This window comes from Leucoraja erinacea, chromosome 2, assembly GCF_028641065.1.
Source record: "Leucoraja erinacea ecotype New England chromosome 2, Leri_hhj_1, whole genome shotgun sequence".
Classification (NCBI taxonomy): domain Eukaryota; kingdom Metazoa; phylum Chordata; class Chondrichthyes; order Rajiformes; family Rajidae; genus Leucoraja; species Leucoraja erinaceus.
The window spans coordinates 23,042,560-23,061,656 of record NC_073378.1 but is presented as its reverse complement, the minus strand read 5'-3'; the positions used below and the strand labels follow the sequence as shown (position 1 = coordinate 23,061,656).

Here is a 19,097-nt window from a genome sequence, read left to right as displayed (position 1 = left end):
CTCTCCCATGTTGCTCCGGGTAACATCCGATCTCGATCCAACTTCCGGGCGTCTTATCCACATGGTCCACTGGCTCCTGTAGGGTCTCCATTGGCCCACTCCACTGACATCTAGGCCCATGAATGCACCATCTTCTTATCTCCTGGAACCACCGCTCCACCTCTGTGTGCCAAGATGCTTCCTGTAACTGGCCTCTGAATTTTTAGAGCACTTCCAAGGGCAAGGGAGGCTCACTCAAAGACACTGAACCTCTCTTTCATTTGCTACAGCTGCCATCTTGATACTACCTTCTGTTTCATAATGTCAACATGATTCAGGACTTCACTTTTCTCTTCCCTGATTTCTCTGACTTCACCATGTAAATGCATACGAGTGGCTTTAATTTAACATCTGTTCTCTCTCCAGTGGCTCCACACTTAGATGACCACATTGATCATTAATGGAACCTTTTCTCTTCCTAGTTACCCTTTTGCTCTGAACATGCTTATAAAATCTCTTCGGATTCTTCTTTACCTTGTTTGCCAAGGAGATGACTGACTCGATATCTTATGGCAACAGTAAAATCAAACTCCAGGAAGAACTAAGCGTATCAGGCAGCATCTGTGGAGGGAAAACGGGGGTGGTGGTTAATTAAATCACCAGTTTTGCGCGGGTGAACATGATGATATGAATGAGTGGAGAAGTTGATGAACAAGTTTCTTACATTTCCTTCTTGTCCTCCTGATTTGCTTGTGAAGTGTACTTCCACAACCTGTATACTCTTCATGAGATCTGCTTGATCTCAGCTGCCTTCACCTAAAAGCTATCCCGACTTGGAACATTATCTATCCATTCCCTCCACAGATGCTGCCTGACCTGCTGAGTTACTCCAGCACTTTGAGTTTTCCCTGCCATATGCCACCTTTTTCCTTACTGGAACCTCAATATCCCTCATCCATTCAGGGTTCCCTAATCGTGCCAGCCTTGCCCTTCACTCAGACATAAATATATTGATATTTACATTGAACTCTCCAGTTCACTTGTAAATATTTCCCACTTACCAGACATCCCTTTACCTGCAAACGGCATAAACCTTTGCAAGTTCCCACGCAATGCCATCAAAATTCAATTTGCCCCAATTTAGGGCTTTAACCAATGGAGCAATGCTATCTTTTACCATCTATATAATTAAAAGTCCCATCTTGACCACTTCCTATCTGTGCTGTATATTGATTTTAGAAAAAAACGCCACCATATATTGCTACGATTTTTGGCCATCTTACTCACAGTCCTCCTCTGCTGAGCAGGCCCTGAGGATTTTTCCCAACAATGAAAAATAAAAAAGTTTGAGATCCTCTCGCCTGTCAATAACAGCGATGAAGGTAACACTCCTTCCGGCTGCGGGGCAGAGGGGCAGGACTATAAAACCCCGGATGCCTGGATATATCAGTCACTCTGCAAGATCACGAGGGAGAGGCCACGACTCTCATTATAAGCTGTGAATCAACTGAACTGTGAGTCTGCAATGTACTTGTAATAAATGATTTGTTAGCCCTTAATGAAAATCAAATGAGTTGTTTGGCCTGCCCTGTGCTTGAAACTGCAATGGCAATGGAAATGAAATGAAAATGCAATCAGCTGTTTGACCTGCCCTGTGCTTGAAACTGCAATGGCAATGGAAATTAAATGAAAATGCAATCAGTTGTTTGGCCTGCCATGTGCTTGAAACTGCAATGGCAATAGAAATGAAATGAAAATGCAATCAGCAGTTTGGCCTGCACTGTGCTTGAAATTGAAATACAAATGAAAATGCAATGAGCTGTTTGGCCTGCCCTGTGTTTGAAATTGAAATGGAAATGAAATTAAACGAGTTGTTTGGCCTGCCTGAAACCACTAATTTCAGTACACACCCAATTAGCTGAGAAACCAGTCCCTTTTGGCCAAAATGCCCGTTTTAGGCCCAAAAGGCCCGTGTCAGGCCAGGAATAGTCCAGAAAAAGTGCCTTTTACTGAGATTTCACTCTTTTTTTAACGAACCCCTTTGGTCCATCAGGCCTGTACTAGCCCAGGAGGAGTCCCTTCGGCCCATCAGTAAGCATTCCCCCTGCAAATAATAAACCTCAGCCCAATACATTTCTCCCTCCCTTCATTGGCTCCCTGTGAGATCCAAGCCAGGATAGACTTTCCTCCTTCATTGCTGTGACCTGCAGAAAAAGATGAAAAATGTCTAAAATTGATTCTCCATCCTCTCCCCCTTCTCTCTCACAGTCTCTCACCTGTTTTGGGCAGAATTTCTGTCAGTTTCTAAGCTGCCAGCTCACCAGGCCTGAGTGACTGAGCTGCCACCCATCAGGCCTGAATGACTGAGCTGCCAGCCGAAGAATCTATTCAGCCCACAGTCCATACTAGCCCTCTGGAAACTACTCCCTTCGGCCCACAACGCCCATACTAGTGCCCCAGAAAGCCGCACCCCCTCCCCCACTGGCCACCAATATTGGAATTGGTGGAGAGGTGGAATATTGCATTGGGGGACCAGCTCTCCTGTGTGAACATGGGACCCAACTGGTCCCACTTAGTCTAATAACTATTTAAAAACTAATGGAATTACAGTCACTGATTCCAAAGTGCCAACGGGTCAGGCAGCATCTCTGGAGAACATGGTTCAGACTGAATAAATGTCCACAACATCACATATCCATGTTCTCCAGAGGTGCTGCCTGACCAGCTGAGTTACTCCAGCACTTTGTGTCCTTTTTTTTGTAAACTAGCATCTGCAGTTCCTTGTTTTTTATATCCATGATTGGGATTTAGATTTAACACTCCACCAAACCAAACACTGTCTCTTACAAGCTATACTCTCCCTAATCCCTTGCATTTTTTTCAATCATAGAAACATAGAAACATAGAAAATAGGTGCAGGAGTAGGCCATTCGGCCCTTCGAGCCTGCACTGCCATTCAATATGATCATGGCTGATCATCCAAATCATTATTGTTTGCTCTCATTTTCAAAAGCTTTCTCGTTCTGATGCATGATTTCAACCTAAAATATTAAGTTTGGTTATTACTCCACAGACACTATCTTACCCATTGAGTATTGCCACCAAGGATGACTTAATACAGTATTAAATGAAGCAAGATTTATGAATTATTTAAACATTCATAGAAGCCCATTCTAAGTTCTCAACATTGTGTTTTTTATTTTTAAATCATTAACAATTTTTTTGTTTAAACTTTAAATGCTTGTGACTTGGCCGTCATTTGTACGTAAATTACTTGACATAATTTAGGCATCACGATTGCCTATGTCATCACGCATCATGCTGCGCGCATGATGCGTGATGCGTGGCTGCGCGCGGCGTCGCAGGATTTTGTGATACACAACATCTTCGTGCGCCGTCTGCGCGACGCGCAAATGATGGCCAAGTGGGACAGGCCCTTTAGTGTTCGGTAGGAAAGGTCTCTGTTCCTTTGTCCAACAATCAGAACCTTTCATAGACGCATAATGCTGGAGTAACTCGGCGAGTCAGGCAGCATCTCTGGATAAAAGGAATAGGTGACATTTTGGGTTAAGTCCCTTCATCAGACTGAGGGAAATTGAGCCAGAACTTTTATCCCAGGGTGTAAATATCAAGGGCATGGTTTGATGGCAACATTTATAGATGTGCAGGGAAGATTATTAGACAGAGAATGGTGGGTGCCTGGTCATGCTACCAAGGGTAATGGCAGTGAAGAAGCTGTTGGTAGGCATATGGCTAAGGATAGAGATAATGTGCTGGCAGAGAAGATTAGTTTAACTTGGCATAGTTTTCAGAATGAACACTTTGGGGCTGAAAGGCCTGGTTCTGTGTTGCACAGTTCTATGTTCTAATACCTGTGGAAGACCCATAAATACTCTTTGCCTTTCCAGCACAACAGAATATTTGTAGTTATTTTATTTCCATAATGAATTTAAGAACAATGGGGATATATCTCACAATGTATTCAGTAGGGATCTGTCCTCTTCCATCATTAGATAGCAGAGTATTGTAACACGATTGATGCTGAAAACCTTCCTGTCGTATCACTATCATCTCACCAAATCTTTACCCTCTTGTGACAAGAATGCAAGAGATTACAAAAATGTTATCAACATGTGCCCAGTGGAATGCTCAGCATTCACTTGTGGGGTATATTTTGTGTCTGCTAAAAAGCTGCACTGCTAAGGGTTTCTCACCACTTCATCGGCAAGTAAGCCATCCAAAGCAGCCAAATTCTGATTTCTCCATTGTTGGATTGCGCACAGCTATTGACCCACTGGTAGTGAATATTCATTTCCCAGCAGTTTCTCTGAACTATCACACACCACGAGGAATCCTGCCCTCACTTAGCCTAAAAATAGCTCCAAGAGCCAGGGGGGCCTTTACTACCATGGGAAAGTAAAAGTATTTGTCTCAATACCAGTGGGACATCTATGTAACAGTTGTGAGATTCCCCAATGGACAAGACCTAGAATTTAATGATAATGGAATAGGGAAACATCAGTAGATTAAACAAGAGGAACTGGCTTTTACTGTATATAGGGCTTTTCACAACTAACTGTTTTGGTGATTGAGAGTCAAGAGTGTTTTATTGTCATGTGTCCCAAATAGAAGGATGAAATTCACCCTTGCAGTAGCACAACAGATGTTTACTTAATACTGGCCAGCAGTGGCCCTGTCAGGGCCATGGGAGCTCTGAATCTATTCAAACAGTGGCTCGTGACACTCCCATATTGTCGAGGGTAGTCAATTTCTGTTGTAACTCAGGAGTCTATCTGGCTGGGGTCCCATCACAGTGCCCTGCAATGAGCTTGTGACAACTGGTGTCACTGAACCACACTGTGAACCAGGGGAAGCAAAGTGGCAGATCCTGCGATACTGTGCACAGAGAATGCGGCTCTACGTCACTATCCTTGCCTGCTGGACTCCACATGGACTCCAGGTCAATTTGGCACAAGATCCGAGACCTCATTGATTGCTATCGGCTTCTAACCCTGCATATTCAAAGGCAAAGATGAGGTATTTAATTAAAACAGAAAACGCAGAAACGGGAATTATTCCGCAGGCCACTAATTGCAACAATTTACTTCAATCTCTACTTGAAACCCTCCCGAGAAGCACTAGCGAGCATCCATAAATGGGAGAAGGTTGAAGCTCTAGTGCAAATCCTATGACGCACCAGTCAATCTAAATACAGTACATCCTGTGGTTCCCATTTACTTCCAGGACATTGGATGTAAGTTTGCGAATGACACAAAAATTACTGTATTGGACAGTGAAGAAGGTGATCTACGATTAGAATGGGATTTTGATCAACTGGGAGAATGGGCCGAGGAAGGGCAGATGGAGTTTAAGTCAGATAAATGCGAGGTATAGCATTTTTGTAGATCAAATCAAGGCAGGACTTATGCATTAAACATTAGGGTCCTGAGGAATGTTGTAGAACAGAAAAGACCCAGGGGTCTACATGAATTTTAATAAAGCATATAATAAAGTCTCCCATGGTAGGCTGATCCAAAAGATTAAATTGTATGGGATTAACAGTGACTTCTTTATATGGATTCAGAATTGGTTTATAGATAGAAGGCAGAGAAGGATAATATTCAAGCTGGAGTTCCTAAGGAATCTGTGTTGGGACCGCTGCTGTTTATGATACATATATAAATGACTTGGATACAAATGTAGATAGGTTGGTTAGTAAGTTTGAAGATGACACCAAGATTCTTTATGAGGATGGCTGCCAAGATATACAGTGGGATATAGATCAGTCTAGGTTTTTTTTTCAATTTAGAGATACAGCGGGGAAACAGGCCCTTCGGCCCACCGACTCCACCCCGACCAACGATTTCCACACATTAACACTATCCCACACACAATTATGGACAATTTACATTTATACCAAAACAATTAACGTACAAACCTGTACGTTTTTATGGAGTGTGGGAGGAAACCGAAGATCACGGCGAAAACCCACTTAGGTCATGGGAGGAACGTACAAACTCCATACAGACAGCACCCATAGTCAGCATCGAACCCAGGTCTCTGGCACCTTAAGGCAGCAACTCTCCCTTTGCACCACTGTGCCACCCAGATATCCTACAGGAACGGGTGGAGAAATGGCAGATGGAGTTTAATCTCAATAAGTGTGATGTGTAGCATTTTGGGAGGTTAAAAGTGGGGGAAAATGTAATGACATGACCCTTAACTGCATTGGTATACAGAGGGATCTTGGGGTCTAATAATAATAATAATAATAATAATAATAATAATAATAATAATAATAATCTTTATTACGAGGTCCAGACGGGGCAACATTACATTAAAAAATGCATTGCATATTAAACAAATATCATACATATAAAATCTTAGTTTATCACATATAAAAGCATCATAAATTATATATGTTTTAAATAATTAAAAAACACAATACAAAAGTTAAAAATCCAGATTAAAAGAATGATCAATGACCTAAGTCCATAACTCCCTGAAAGTGACAACACAGGTAAATAGAATGGTAAAGAAGGCATGTCACATGCTTGGATTCAGAGGTCAGGGCATTCAGTATAAGATGTCATGATGTCATTCCTCTCTCGCCCAGCCTTCATGTCCTGTGGGGACACCTCCAACAGCCACCCTTAAGGGCGCAGAAGGTCCACCGCTGTCACCGACTCCCTCCACCGTCCGGTTCCCAGTCTTCTGGGATGAGCAGGAAACTCTGATGAGACTTCGACTTCACGTGGGTTTGCCGGTTCCCCGGTGCGCGAGTCAGGCCTTCTGCTGGGGTACGGCAGTGGCCCGCAGCCCATTGGGCATGACATGGATAGGAAAGGTTTTGAGAGATATGGGCCAGGCACTGACATGTGGGACCAGCTCAGTTAAGCAACTTGGTCGCCATGGCTGAAAATGTATGCACATGAGACTGACTGGTAGGATACAACTGGGTCAAGCAGTGTTGCCCTTCAGTTGAATAATCTCCCAGTAGGCCTAATTGTTGCCTATGCATAAACTGTGCCGACTACCACTTTTTGATCTCTAATGCCCCTGTCCCACTTAGGAAACCTGAACGGAAACCTTTGGAGACTTTGCGCCCCACCCACGGTTTCCATGCAGTTCCCGGAGGTTGCAGGCGGTTGCCGGAGGTTGCAGTTAGTGGAAGCAGGTAGGGAGACTGACAAAAACCTCCGGGAACCGCACGGAAACCTTGGGTGGGGCGCAAAGTCTCCAGAGGTTTTCCGTTCAGGTTTCCTAAGTGGGACAGGGGCATTACCTAGCAAAGGGCCTTCAGGATGTTCATGGAAAATTGAGGGTGTGTGCAAATTAAGTATTATATTGTTCCTTAACAAGCCTAATTTTAATAGCACTTCATTGTAGACACCCAAGAATACACCCAGAGGTGTTGTGTGTGACTGTCATCACCATACACCAGGAACGCTACTCGGTATTCCCTGTTGGAAAACAAACATCATAAATGTGCTGGAAAAAGTGAATCTCTTTCTCTTGTACGATGATATTTGCTTCAGGTAAGAAAACTATGTTGCTGCAACAGCCTGAGCAAGCCCATGTGTAACGAACAACAATGGTTATGAGTCCTTCTCTGTTCCTTTTTGGTACACAGCAAAAGTAAATATTATGAAGTATTACATTCACATGGCAATTCCCCATGCTAGTAACTAAACTACTTCAATTTACCACAAGGTCTATTTGTTTGTGTCTGTCCTGGGTATAAACAAGGGATTCAAGAGCTGTCCGCAATGGTCTTTAGTTGCAGTCCCTCAAGTGCGAAAGAAAGACCTGAGAGATTTGTCAAAGTGCCCTCTGCTGAATGAGTTCTATCTCAGTAGTGGAAAGCAAAGCTGTTATAGTTATATTTCTATTACAGTTTTATTGAATAGAAACTGTAAGCAAAGCACGATATTGGTGGATCAATCATTCAAAGCCTTGGAGGGTTTTCCTCTTTGTTTCATAATTCCAAACTACATTATGTCATGGAAAATTAATTTAGTGCAGTTAAAAAAGAAAAATGCACATATGGTAGAAATTGGAAATAAAACAGAAATGTTGAAACATAGAAACATAGAAATTAGGTGCAGGAGTAGGCCATTCGGCCCTTCGAGCCTGCACCGCCATTCAATATGATCATGGCTGATCATCCAACTCAGTATCCCGTACCTGCTTTCTCTCCATACCCTCTGATCCCCTTAGCCTTAGTCCCCTCAGTTTTAAAGGATTTCCCCCTTATCCTTAAGCTGTGACTTGTCCTGGACTTCCCCAACATCGGGAGCAATCTTCCTGCATCTAGCCTGTTCAACCCCTTAAGAATTTTGTAAGTTTCTATAAGATCCCCTCTCAATCTCCTAAATTCTAGAGAGTATAAACCAAGTCTATCCAGTCTTTCTTCATAAGACAGTCCCGACATCCCAGGAATCAGTCTGGTGAACCTTCTCTGCACTCCCTCTATGGCAATAATGTCCTTCCTCAGATTTGGAGACCAAAACTGTGCGCAATACTCCAGGTGTGGTCTCACCAAGACCCTGTACAACTGCAGTAGAACCTCCCTGCTCCTATACTCAAATCCTTTTGCTATGAAAGCTAACATACCATTCGCTTTCTTCACTGCCTGCTGCACCTGCATGCCTACTTTCAATGACTGGTGTACCATGACACCCAGGTCTCGCTGCATCTCCCCTTTTCCTAGTCGGCCACCATTTAGATAATAGTCTGCTTTCCTGTTTTTGCCACCAAAATGGATAACCTCACATTTATCCACATTATACTGCATCTGCCAAACATTTGCCCACTCACCCAGCCTATCCAAGTCACCTTGCAGTCTCCTAGCATCCTCCTCCTCACAGCTAACACTGCCCCCCAGCTTAGTGTCATCCGCAAACTTGGAGATATTGCCTTCAATTCCCTCATCCAGATCATTAATATATATTGTAAATAGCTGGGGTCCCAGCACTGAGCCTTGCGGTACCCCACTAGTCACTGCCTGCCATTGTGAAAAGGACCCGTTTACTGCTACTCTTTGCTTCCTGTTTGCCAGCCAGTTCTCTATCCACATCAATACTGAACCCCCAATGCCGTGTACTTGAAATTCCGTAGCTTTTGAAAGAAGCGTAGGTTCAGCAGGAATAAAGGGCCTGTCCCACGAGCATGCGCCTGCATGAGGCAAGCGCAACCTAATGTGGTCGTTTGAACCGTACGGCCTCGTGGGGCCGGTCCCACTTCGATCGCCGGAGTCGTATGGAGTTGTGCGGGGCTGGTCCCGACACCGTGCGGGGCTCCGGAAATCTGACCGTGTTTAAAAATTCCGCGCGGCAATGGCCTGCCGGCCCGCAGCCGCCTCAACGACGTGTCACTCACTCAACCTCCGCGCGGCTCCCGCTTCTGGTTTGGTCGCGCTTGCCGCATGCCGTACGGCTCAAGCGACCACGTTAGGTCGAGCTTGCCACATGCAGGTTGCATGCTCATGGGACAGGCTCTTAAGAATTCACCAGAATAACTTTAAATAATATTGAACAGAAATTCATATAAGTTACTACTGAAGATATGAGTGAATACATACTTTATTGCTGATAGATTTCTGTTTGGTATGTTGCTGAGCCATTGTTAACACGCTTTTCCTTGAATTAAAGAAAGGATTTGCTCTCTCTAATCTTTTACCACTTCAAAACAACCAAAAGTACAAAAAGCAGTGACACAACATTCTGCAGATGAAGGAAACTTGAGCACAAACAATCCACTGGAGGAACTCAGCAGGTCAGACAGAACCTGTGGATGCAAAGGGATGATTAACATTTCCAGTTGAGGCTCTGCATTTGGACCAAAAGTGTAAAGGGGTGATTCCATGTACTTTTCTGCCAATTAAGTATATTTATATTTCAATCGTTCAATTGTACCTTCTTCTCACATAGGTCAAGTGAAATTCATTTTTTGCATACATTTCATTAACAACCTTACTATACTTTTGGCACAATCATACTTGAGTATAAGAGTGTAAGAATAGATGACACTGTGGCAGTACACAAGAGTTCTGGCACCATCTTGTTCCCTTCAAGTTCAGACTTGTTAAAAATGTAAGTCTAATTTTGGCCACAAAGGCCCATTGTCCTGATGGTGGCACAGATTTGGAATTACAGGGGTTGGCCTGGCCAGGCAATACGTCAATATTCTCCACCGCCACTCCGTGCCACTGCAGGCCGCATCTGATCTGCACAATCAGCCACTCGGAGCAGCACTCAATCCAATCGAGACCCAGGCTGCTGCATGGCCTCCAGCAGCCCACTTACTGAAACCTCGATCCGGACACATTGACTTACGAACATCCCATTCCTTGCCTCACACAGCCATTGCTCAGTTTCCTTGCTCCGGGCCGCTTCCCGCAGCCGACCATTGAGCACCCAGAGCGCCTTCAATCTTCTTCTTGTGCATGGCGTGCACAGCCTAAAGTTGTAGGACAACTTGTTCTATTTGATCTTATTTCATTGTGCTCACCACGTTGATTGCATTTGGCGAAACAGGGCAGGCCACATGACGGTTGCAATCTCCCACCCCAACACCTTCAATGATGTGGCAGATCGGACCTCAGCCCACTCAACTGCACCATTGTTTTCCTCTATCCACCACTGCCACCATCTTGAAGGGCTTACCTCAAGCGTTGAACTAGGCTGAACCATTTTCAGCTGTTTCATGTTAAGGTCTGTCACCTTAGACCAGTGTCAGTGATAAATCTAGTGGTAATTCGATTTTCACTGTACCTTAATTGGTACATATGACAATAAGCTGACCTTTGAAATCTGATCACACAAAATGTGTACATCATCTCTTCACCATGGGCTATTTGGAGGTTTTTTTAATCACATTTTCTTACTTATGAGAACATTTTTGCAGATTACATATGTGTCATTTGAGTACAAAATGGATGTTTTGTGATTATACTTATTTTGTTTACCTGGGACACTTGATTGCATAAATTGCAATGGTTAGAAAAGTTAGTGCACTAGATAGGGGAAAGGTTCCAGCGTTGTGCATTTAAACATTTCTAGAGAATCAGCTTTGAAGAAGATAATTTGAATTATACTCTTTTTATAATTGTCTTATGTGGAATTGCTGCAATCTCTAAACATCCTCCAAAAGGACTTGGGTTGCCAGCAGTTTTCTGTTAAAAGGAGATGGTATTTATCTCATACTGTAAATCCTGGATTTACACAAGCTCCCCAAATCTCCTTACAATGAAACAATCACATGGCTCCTCCTCGCCATCATGCTTTCAATCCAAGCAGGAAGCAACGATAAATATATGCAGCACACTCTTTTACAAATCCAATATTTAATTAAATATTGAGTGTTTGACAACACTGTCAAATAAATTATTATACCAGCCGGTATTATAGCGCCAGTGCCTGTCACCGGTTGGCGTTTAGAAACTTTGAAAAGCTTGAGAAGAAAAGTTATTCTCCTTACCCCCTTGTCCTTATCTTGCCTGGCCATAAATGATGAAAGACTTTCATTGAAAGTTGACCCTGGGCTGTTTTCAGAAGTGCCTCATGAAAGAATTGGTTGTATTAGATAGAATTAGACTCCTGACGGGCACCCCAAAAAAGGGACCACATCACCCCGATCCTGGCCTCTCTCCACTGGCTCCCTGTGCGGTTCCGTATACATTTCAAGACCCTGCTCTATGTCTACAAAGCCCACAATGGGCTTGCCCCCTCCTACATTAAAAATAGACTGTGGAACAGCATCCCCCTTCCCATCAGAACTGCCCCCCTCCATCGACTCCTTTAGGTCAAGACTAAAAAGTATCTATACTCCCAAGCCTTTCCTGACGTCCACTGAGCGAGGGCTATATGTATATATATGTATGTAGTTTGTTTGTTTATACTATTCTTATAACAAATGTAAAGCACTTTGGCCAACAAGAGTTGTTTTTTGAATGTGCTATATAAATAAATGTGACAAGTCAAGTCGACGTATCAAACCAAGGCAAACGACCCCATCCCCACACCGACAACAGTGGTTCAAGAAGGTAGTGCGGGCACTAACCCAGGACAGCTAGGATTTGATACTGGGTGTCAGTTATATAATCACAGTACACAAATGGAAAACTGAATCATAAAAAGAGTAGGGAAAGTCCCTGACATTAAAGGTCAAATTAAACTTCATGGAACTAGAGGTACATTACAGCAGATTTCGTATTTCCTGGGAGGAGAATGATGATCAGTCAACAATCCCATATATTTAATCAACCTTGATGGAAATGTGAGGGTGTGTGTTTGCATTTGAGTGTGAAATGTGCTCATATATATACTATACCTGAAGCGATACCTGTGGGTCAGTAAACCACCTGTGGATCTGTAGATACTTATTGATCTTCCTGAGTAAGGAGTTGTCTGCAATAGAGTTCTGCTGATGGGCACAATTCAAGGTGCAGGAGTATGTGCTGAGGGATGCAGTGATGCTCAGTGCAGCCCCTACGTAGGGTGTGTGGTGTAGGACCCTGCTTCCAATGGACACTGAGCAGGATATACATCTGGACCAGGAGTAGACTTGATGGGCCGAATGGCCTAATTCTACTCCTATTCCTTATGACCTTATGAGCAATTAGGTCTGAGCAACAGCCTCTCAAATGCCTCATCAGCACATTGTCGAAGGAGGAACACAAGTGGCATTGATGCATTACATGAGAACGTATTGAATTGATAACCCAGTGAACATGGGGAAAAGCATATTCCCATGGTATTTACTGTATATATCATGTAAATTATATTTTTTGAAAAACAATAGCCAGAATTACTGAAGAAGGGTTCCAAACCAAAATGTCACCAAACAATGTTCTCCAGGGATGTTGCCTGACCCGTTGACTTCAACGATTTCAAAGGTTTCAGAGGTTTTTTTATTGTCGCGTGTTCCCAATTATCACACAGCCATAACGGTTAACATACACATCCACCACAGCGGATTCCCCACATTCCTCACTGTGATGAGAGGCAATAAAGTCTAATCTTCTTCCCTCTTAATTCTTTATTCTACCGCGGTTGGGGCAGTCGAACCACCCGGAGCCGACGATCGAAGCTCCCGCGGCGGGAGCGGTCGAAGCTCCTGCGGCTTGGAACTCCCGAAGTCGGTCTCTACCCAGAAACCGCGAGCTCTACGATGCTAAGTCCCGTGGTTGGAACCCTCGAAGTCGGCCTCCAGCAGAGGCTGCCAACTCCACGATGTTAGGCCGCAGTGTGGATGAAGATACGATACGGAAATAAATTGCATATCCTTCAAGATAAAATATATATTTTTAAGTTTCCCCCAAGCCCCCCCTCCCCTTCCCATGAAATAAGCTAAAGAAAACTAAAAAATGCGTTTAACACATCCTAAAAATCAAAGGAGGAAGGGACAGGCAGACTGTTGGCGAGGCAGCCATTACTGGCGCCACCCAGTGGATACTCCAGCACTTTGTGTCTTATTTAGCCTGATCTCCTACCTGCCTATTTCTAAAAGAATGTTATTTCCCCCGTGGTAGAATCATCCAGGAGAATAAAATGCACAGGACTTAGTCATTTGGATTTGGTTTACTGATAGAAGATAGAGAGTTGTGGTGGAACAACAGTATTCAGGCTGGAAGTCTGTGACCAGTGGAGTTCCACAGGGATCTGTGCTGGGAAGTCTGCTGTTTGTGATAGGAAGGAGCTGTGGATGCTGGTTTAAACCGAAGATAGACACAAAAAGCTGGAGTAACTCAGCGGGGGCAGGCAGCATCGCTGGAGAGAAGGAATGGGTGACGGGTTTTTAGAAGAAGGGTCTCAACCCAAAACGTCACCCATTCCTTCTCTCCAGAGATGCTGCCTGTCCTGTTGAGTTACTCCAGCTTTTGTGTCTATCTGCTGTTTGTGATATATATAAGCAACTTGGATTTAAATGCAGATGGCTTGGTTAGTAAGTCTGCAGATGACTCCAGTGTTGCTAGGGTCACAGACAGTGAGGAAAGCTGTCAAAGTATACTGCAGGATATAGATCAGCTACAGAAATGAGTGGAAAATGGTAGATTGAATTTAACTTGCGTGTAAAATGTTTCACTTTGGGAAGTCAAATGTAAGGGGAAAATATACAATGAATGGCATGCGCCTTAGTTAAGTTGATGTTTCGAGGGATCTTCGAGTTCAAGTCCTTAACACCCTGAAAGTGACAACACAAATAGATGGGAGACCTGGTGGAATTATATAAAATAAGATAAGATAAGATAAGATAAGATTCAATTTATTTGTCATTTTGACCCCTTGAGGTCCAAACGAAATGACGTTTCTGCAGCCATACATTACAAACAAATAGACCCAAGACACAACATAATTTACATAAACATCCATCACATTGCTGTGATGGAAGGCCAAAAAAACTGATCTCTCCACTGCACTCCCCCCCCCCCCCCCCCCCCCCCCCCGATGGCAAAGTCAAAGCCCCCGGCTGGCGATGGTGAATCATAAAATCATAAGAGGCAGAGATAGGATGGACAATCAGAATTTTTTTCGCATCAAAAATGAAATACTAGATTGCATAGCTTTAAGGGAAAGGGGGGAAGTTGAAAGAAGATGAGCATACAAGTTTTTACATGAAGGGTGGTGCATGCCTGGAACATTCTGCTGGGGTGGTGGTTGAGGCAGATGATAGTGAGATTTAAGAGACTTTTGGATAAGCGTATGGATATACAGGGACTGGAGGGATATGGCCTATGTGATGGTATATAGGAGATGGTCTTGTCATCATGTTCGGCACAGACATTGTGGGCTGAAGATTTGTTCTTGTACTGTCCTATGTCTAAATGTGCAAATGAAGGTCCTGCTTTAAATGCTGGGACCTAAATCATATTTTCATGAGTCATTAAACAAAAATGCTTGAAATCTGAAATAAAACCAGAAAGTATTGTATAAATTCAGCAAGCAGCGACAGCTTGTTCAGCAAAGCTGGGATAGATTACCTGAGGAGAGATGAGAAGCCTTCATGTTAGATTGATGACGCAAATTTATTTGAGCAGTTATCTCTTGTGCTTCCTTTCTAACTGTTCTGATCCTTTAAACAAGAAAGCGACATTCTAGCTGCACTGCTGTTTGTTTGATTGTGAGAATTAAATACACTTTCTGGCAGTTACATCTAATTTCCAATCTGAGGAAAGGCATATGTTCGAAATGGTTACAGATAATTTTCCCAGGTAGCTGGTGACTGATATAGCATGTACTTGCATGTAAATGCTCTCATTTTTGTTATTATTTCAGCTTTCCAGCAATTGGAGCTTTTTCCCTTTGTTTGGGTTTTTTTTCCCACTGGGAGGCTTAATAAATGGTCACCCTGAGATTTGGGTTCCGGTAATTTAGTCATCTGTCATTAAAATGAGAAAGACTTGTTTAGAAATCCCATCTAGAATTATTTGTCCCCTTGTGAGTTTGCCTTTTCCGTATAAAAATTACTTAATTATTGATATTAAGACCACAGTAGCACAGGTTGCAATGAAATCATTAGACTACAATTGTCAAATTAAACTTGGCTAACTCTAAGTTAATTGAGAACTTGTTGCAGCATAATTGTTATTCGTAATAAACCAGTACATCCATAGCAAGTAATGGCAGTCCAGTTGGCAATTTAAAGCTTTGTTACATTGTCTAATGTAGGCCACGTCTAATACAGGTGACATCTGATGCAGATGTACTTATGCAGAGTACTATCAAACATTTCAGCTAGCTATGTAGGCTCTGGTACTTTTCGGCACTGCCGTTTCGGCGCCTCCGTTTATAGTATCTGTACTCATCATAACCCTAACCCTAACCAAGTCAAGTCAAGTCAAGTTTATTTGTCACATACACATACGAGATGTGCAGTGAAATGAAAGCGGCAATGCTCGCGGACTTTTGTGCAAAAGACAAACAACAAAACAACCAAACAAATTATAAACACAATCATAACACACATATTCTTTTACATAATAAATAATGGAAGGAAAAACGTTCAGTAGAGTTAGTCCCTGGTGAGATAGGCGTTTACAGTCCGAATTGCCTCTGGGAAGAAACTCCTTCTCAACCTCTCTGTTCTCACCGCATGGCAACGGAGGCGTTTGCCTGACCGTAGCAGCTGGAACAGTCCGTTGCAGGGGTGGAAGGGGTCTCCCATGATTTTATTTGCTCTGGAGTTGCACCTCCTGTTGTATAGTTCCTGCAGGGGGGTGAGTGAAGTTCCCATAGTGCGTTCGGCCGAACGCACTACTCTCTGCAGAGCCTTCTTGTCCTTGGCAGAGCAATTCCCAAACCAGATGGTAATGTTCCCGGACAAGATGCTTTCCACCGCCTAACCCTAACCTCTGTAAATATCTCCAGATAAATAAAAGTGTTCCATGCGTCACAATACTCCGGGATAGTGAATGCCAGAGATCCTCTGCAAGAAGTTCCTATGCCAAGGATATTGCAAGTGAGATCAGCTTTATGTTAACAAGTTTGGAAATTGGTTTCCACTGGCCCACCGCTGTGGCACCCTAACCCTTACCCTAACCCATACACTAACCCTAACTCTAACACCCCGAAACGGAGGCGCCGAAACAGCGGCGCCCAAACGGCGGCGTCGAATGGTACCATTCCAAAATATGTGATGAGGAGATAGGGGACAACAATTGGTAGGGAGAGAACATAAACACTAGGAACTGCAGATGCTCATTACAAAAATGACACAAGGTACTAGAGTAATTCAGTGGGTCAGGCAGCATCTCTGGACTACATGGATAGGCAATGTTTTGGGTCGGTATTCCTCTGTAGAAGGGTCCCGACCTGAAATGTCGCCGATCTACAGTATGTTCTCCAGAAATGCTACCTGATGCGCTGAATTACTCTGGCACTTTGTGTCTTTTTTTGGTAGAGAGAGAAGATTGATATGGAAATGATAACAACTGGCTAGTTTCAGAAAGAGTAAACCATGGAGCATAGGTGAATTGGACACCAAAACGAAACAATGACAAGTAGAATCGAACACGAGTAGATGCATATTGAGGCTAGCAACATTAGGGGCAGGAAACTATAACTGCAGAGACGGCAACAATCTTCTCAAGGGCAATTGGGGATGAGCAACAAATGTTTGCCAGCAATACCAAGATCCTGAAAATGAATTTGGAAAAAATAACTATTTTCAGGTTCCTTGCGGAGGGAGAGTGAGGGATAAACTGTATCATTAAAATGCTAAGGAGCAGCAAATGCAGTAAGATCTTGAGATCACAAGTGATAGGAGTAGAATTAGGCCGTTTGGCCCATCAAGCCAACCCCGTCATTCAGTCAAGACTGATCCATCTCTCTCTCCTAACCCATTCTCATTCCTGCCTTCTCCCCAAAACCTCTGACACTTTTATGATAACGTTTCCTATCATCTAGCGATCTGATATACCCACTCCTAAAAGCAGATGCATAACTTCAAAAAGACTGAATTCACAAATCTAGGAAATATTGAAAAAAGATCAATTGGGGCAACTTTTTCAACCACATTTCATTCGGGGACATATGGAATCCCTTTACAGATGCCTTTAAATGCTGCACATTTATGAACCAAGAACTAACCCTTCTGCAGAAATGGTACAAAATGTATATATTAAAGTGAAATGAGAAGTGAAATTAAGATAAGGTGGCGCCGTTACAGATTGACTGGAGAGACATGGGAAGAAGTGCTGTGAGAGGACTAAAAACATGCAAGGTGTTTAGATGAAGTGGTGAGAGGAAGTGACAGATGTCAGAGTAACTGCTGGGGGCACCAGGAGAGGAGGTGTAAACTATTAAATAGATAAGAATGTTTATGACTAAAGTGGTAAGAATGTTCCATTAGTTATTTTGCATTTTGTACGGCCCGTTCGGCGAGTCCGTTGGACTGCGAAAACTCAGGGCTGCTGGTGATAAGTCGAAAGTCCCATCGTTGTGCAAAGTTTTTGAAAAGCTGGTTGGTGAACTGACTGCCGTTGCCAGACAGAAGGCGTGCAGGGGAACCGTGCATGGAGAAATGGCTCTGCCACTTAGAAACATAGCAACATAGAAAATAGGTGCAGCAGTAGGCCATTTGGCCCTTCGAGCCTGCACCGCCATTCAATATGATCATGGCTGATCATCCAACTCAGTATCCTGTACCTGCCTTCTCTCCATATCCCATGATCCCTTTAGCCACAAGGGCCATATCTAACTCCCTCTTAAATATAGCCAATGAACTGGCCTCAACTACCTTCTGTGGCAGAGAATTCCACAGATTCACCACTCTCTGTGTGAAAAAAAGTTTTTCTCATCTCAGTCCTAAAAGAATTCCCCCTTATCCTTAAACTGTGACCCTTTGTTCTGGACTTCCCCAACATCGGGAACAATCTTCCTGCATCTAGCCTGTCCAACCCCTTAAGAATTTTGTACATTTCTATAAGATCCCCCCTCAATCTTCTAAATTCTAGACTAATGGATAACTGCTTCAGATGCGATCGTTTGGAGTAGATCAATGTCAAACCAGCCCGAATAAGAGTCGACAAAAACCAGATAGTGTTTCCCATGCCATTCGAATATGTCGGTGGGTACCGTGGACTATGGTAGAGGAGGGACCGGGTGTGGCTGTAAAGGCTGCTTCTGCTGGTGTGGCGTCAGGCTTTTGCTGACAATGCAGACTTCAGTTTTGTCATGTATGTACTTGGTCATATTAGGCCAGTAAAACATGCTCTGTGCCCGTTGTAAGGTTGCCTCCACACCGGGGTGGCCCCTGTGGACGGCGTCGAAGTAATCGTCCCAGAGGACAGCTGGGACAACTGCCTTGTGGCCCTTGACTATAATCCCGTCCTGTAACACCAGTTTGTCGCAAACCAGGAAGTATGGGCAGATCGTGAGCGGGGTGCTGTATTGTTTATCCGGCCAGCCACACCGGATGACCGCGGACAGCAATTGCAAAGCCTCGTCAGCAGCCGTGTGCTCTGCCGGGCTGCTTAGGCAATTAGTAGGAACATACGATACCTTCATTACTGAGAACTGGTCCTGTTCAGAGAGTTTTTGTTCACTGTTTTTGCGTTGGGCCCTTGATAGCGTGTCAGCTATGTGCATGTCCTTGCCTTTTTGTTTATAGACAAT

The 19,097-nt window shown here is 43.6% G+C and overlaps 1 protein-coding gene across 3 annotated transcripts in view; it reads left to right on the top strand.

Moving 5' to 3' along the window:
- LOC129707610 (voltage-dependent L-type calcium channel subunit beta-2-like) overlaps positions 1-19,097 on the top strand; it is a 343,156-nt gene that overhangs the window by 187,076 nt on the left and 136,983 nt on the right. The window lies entirely within an intron of this gene.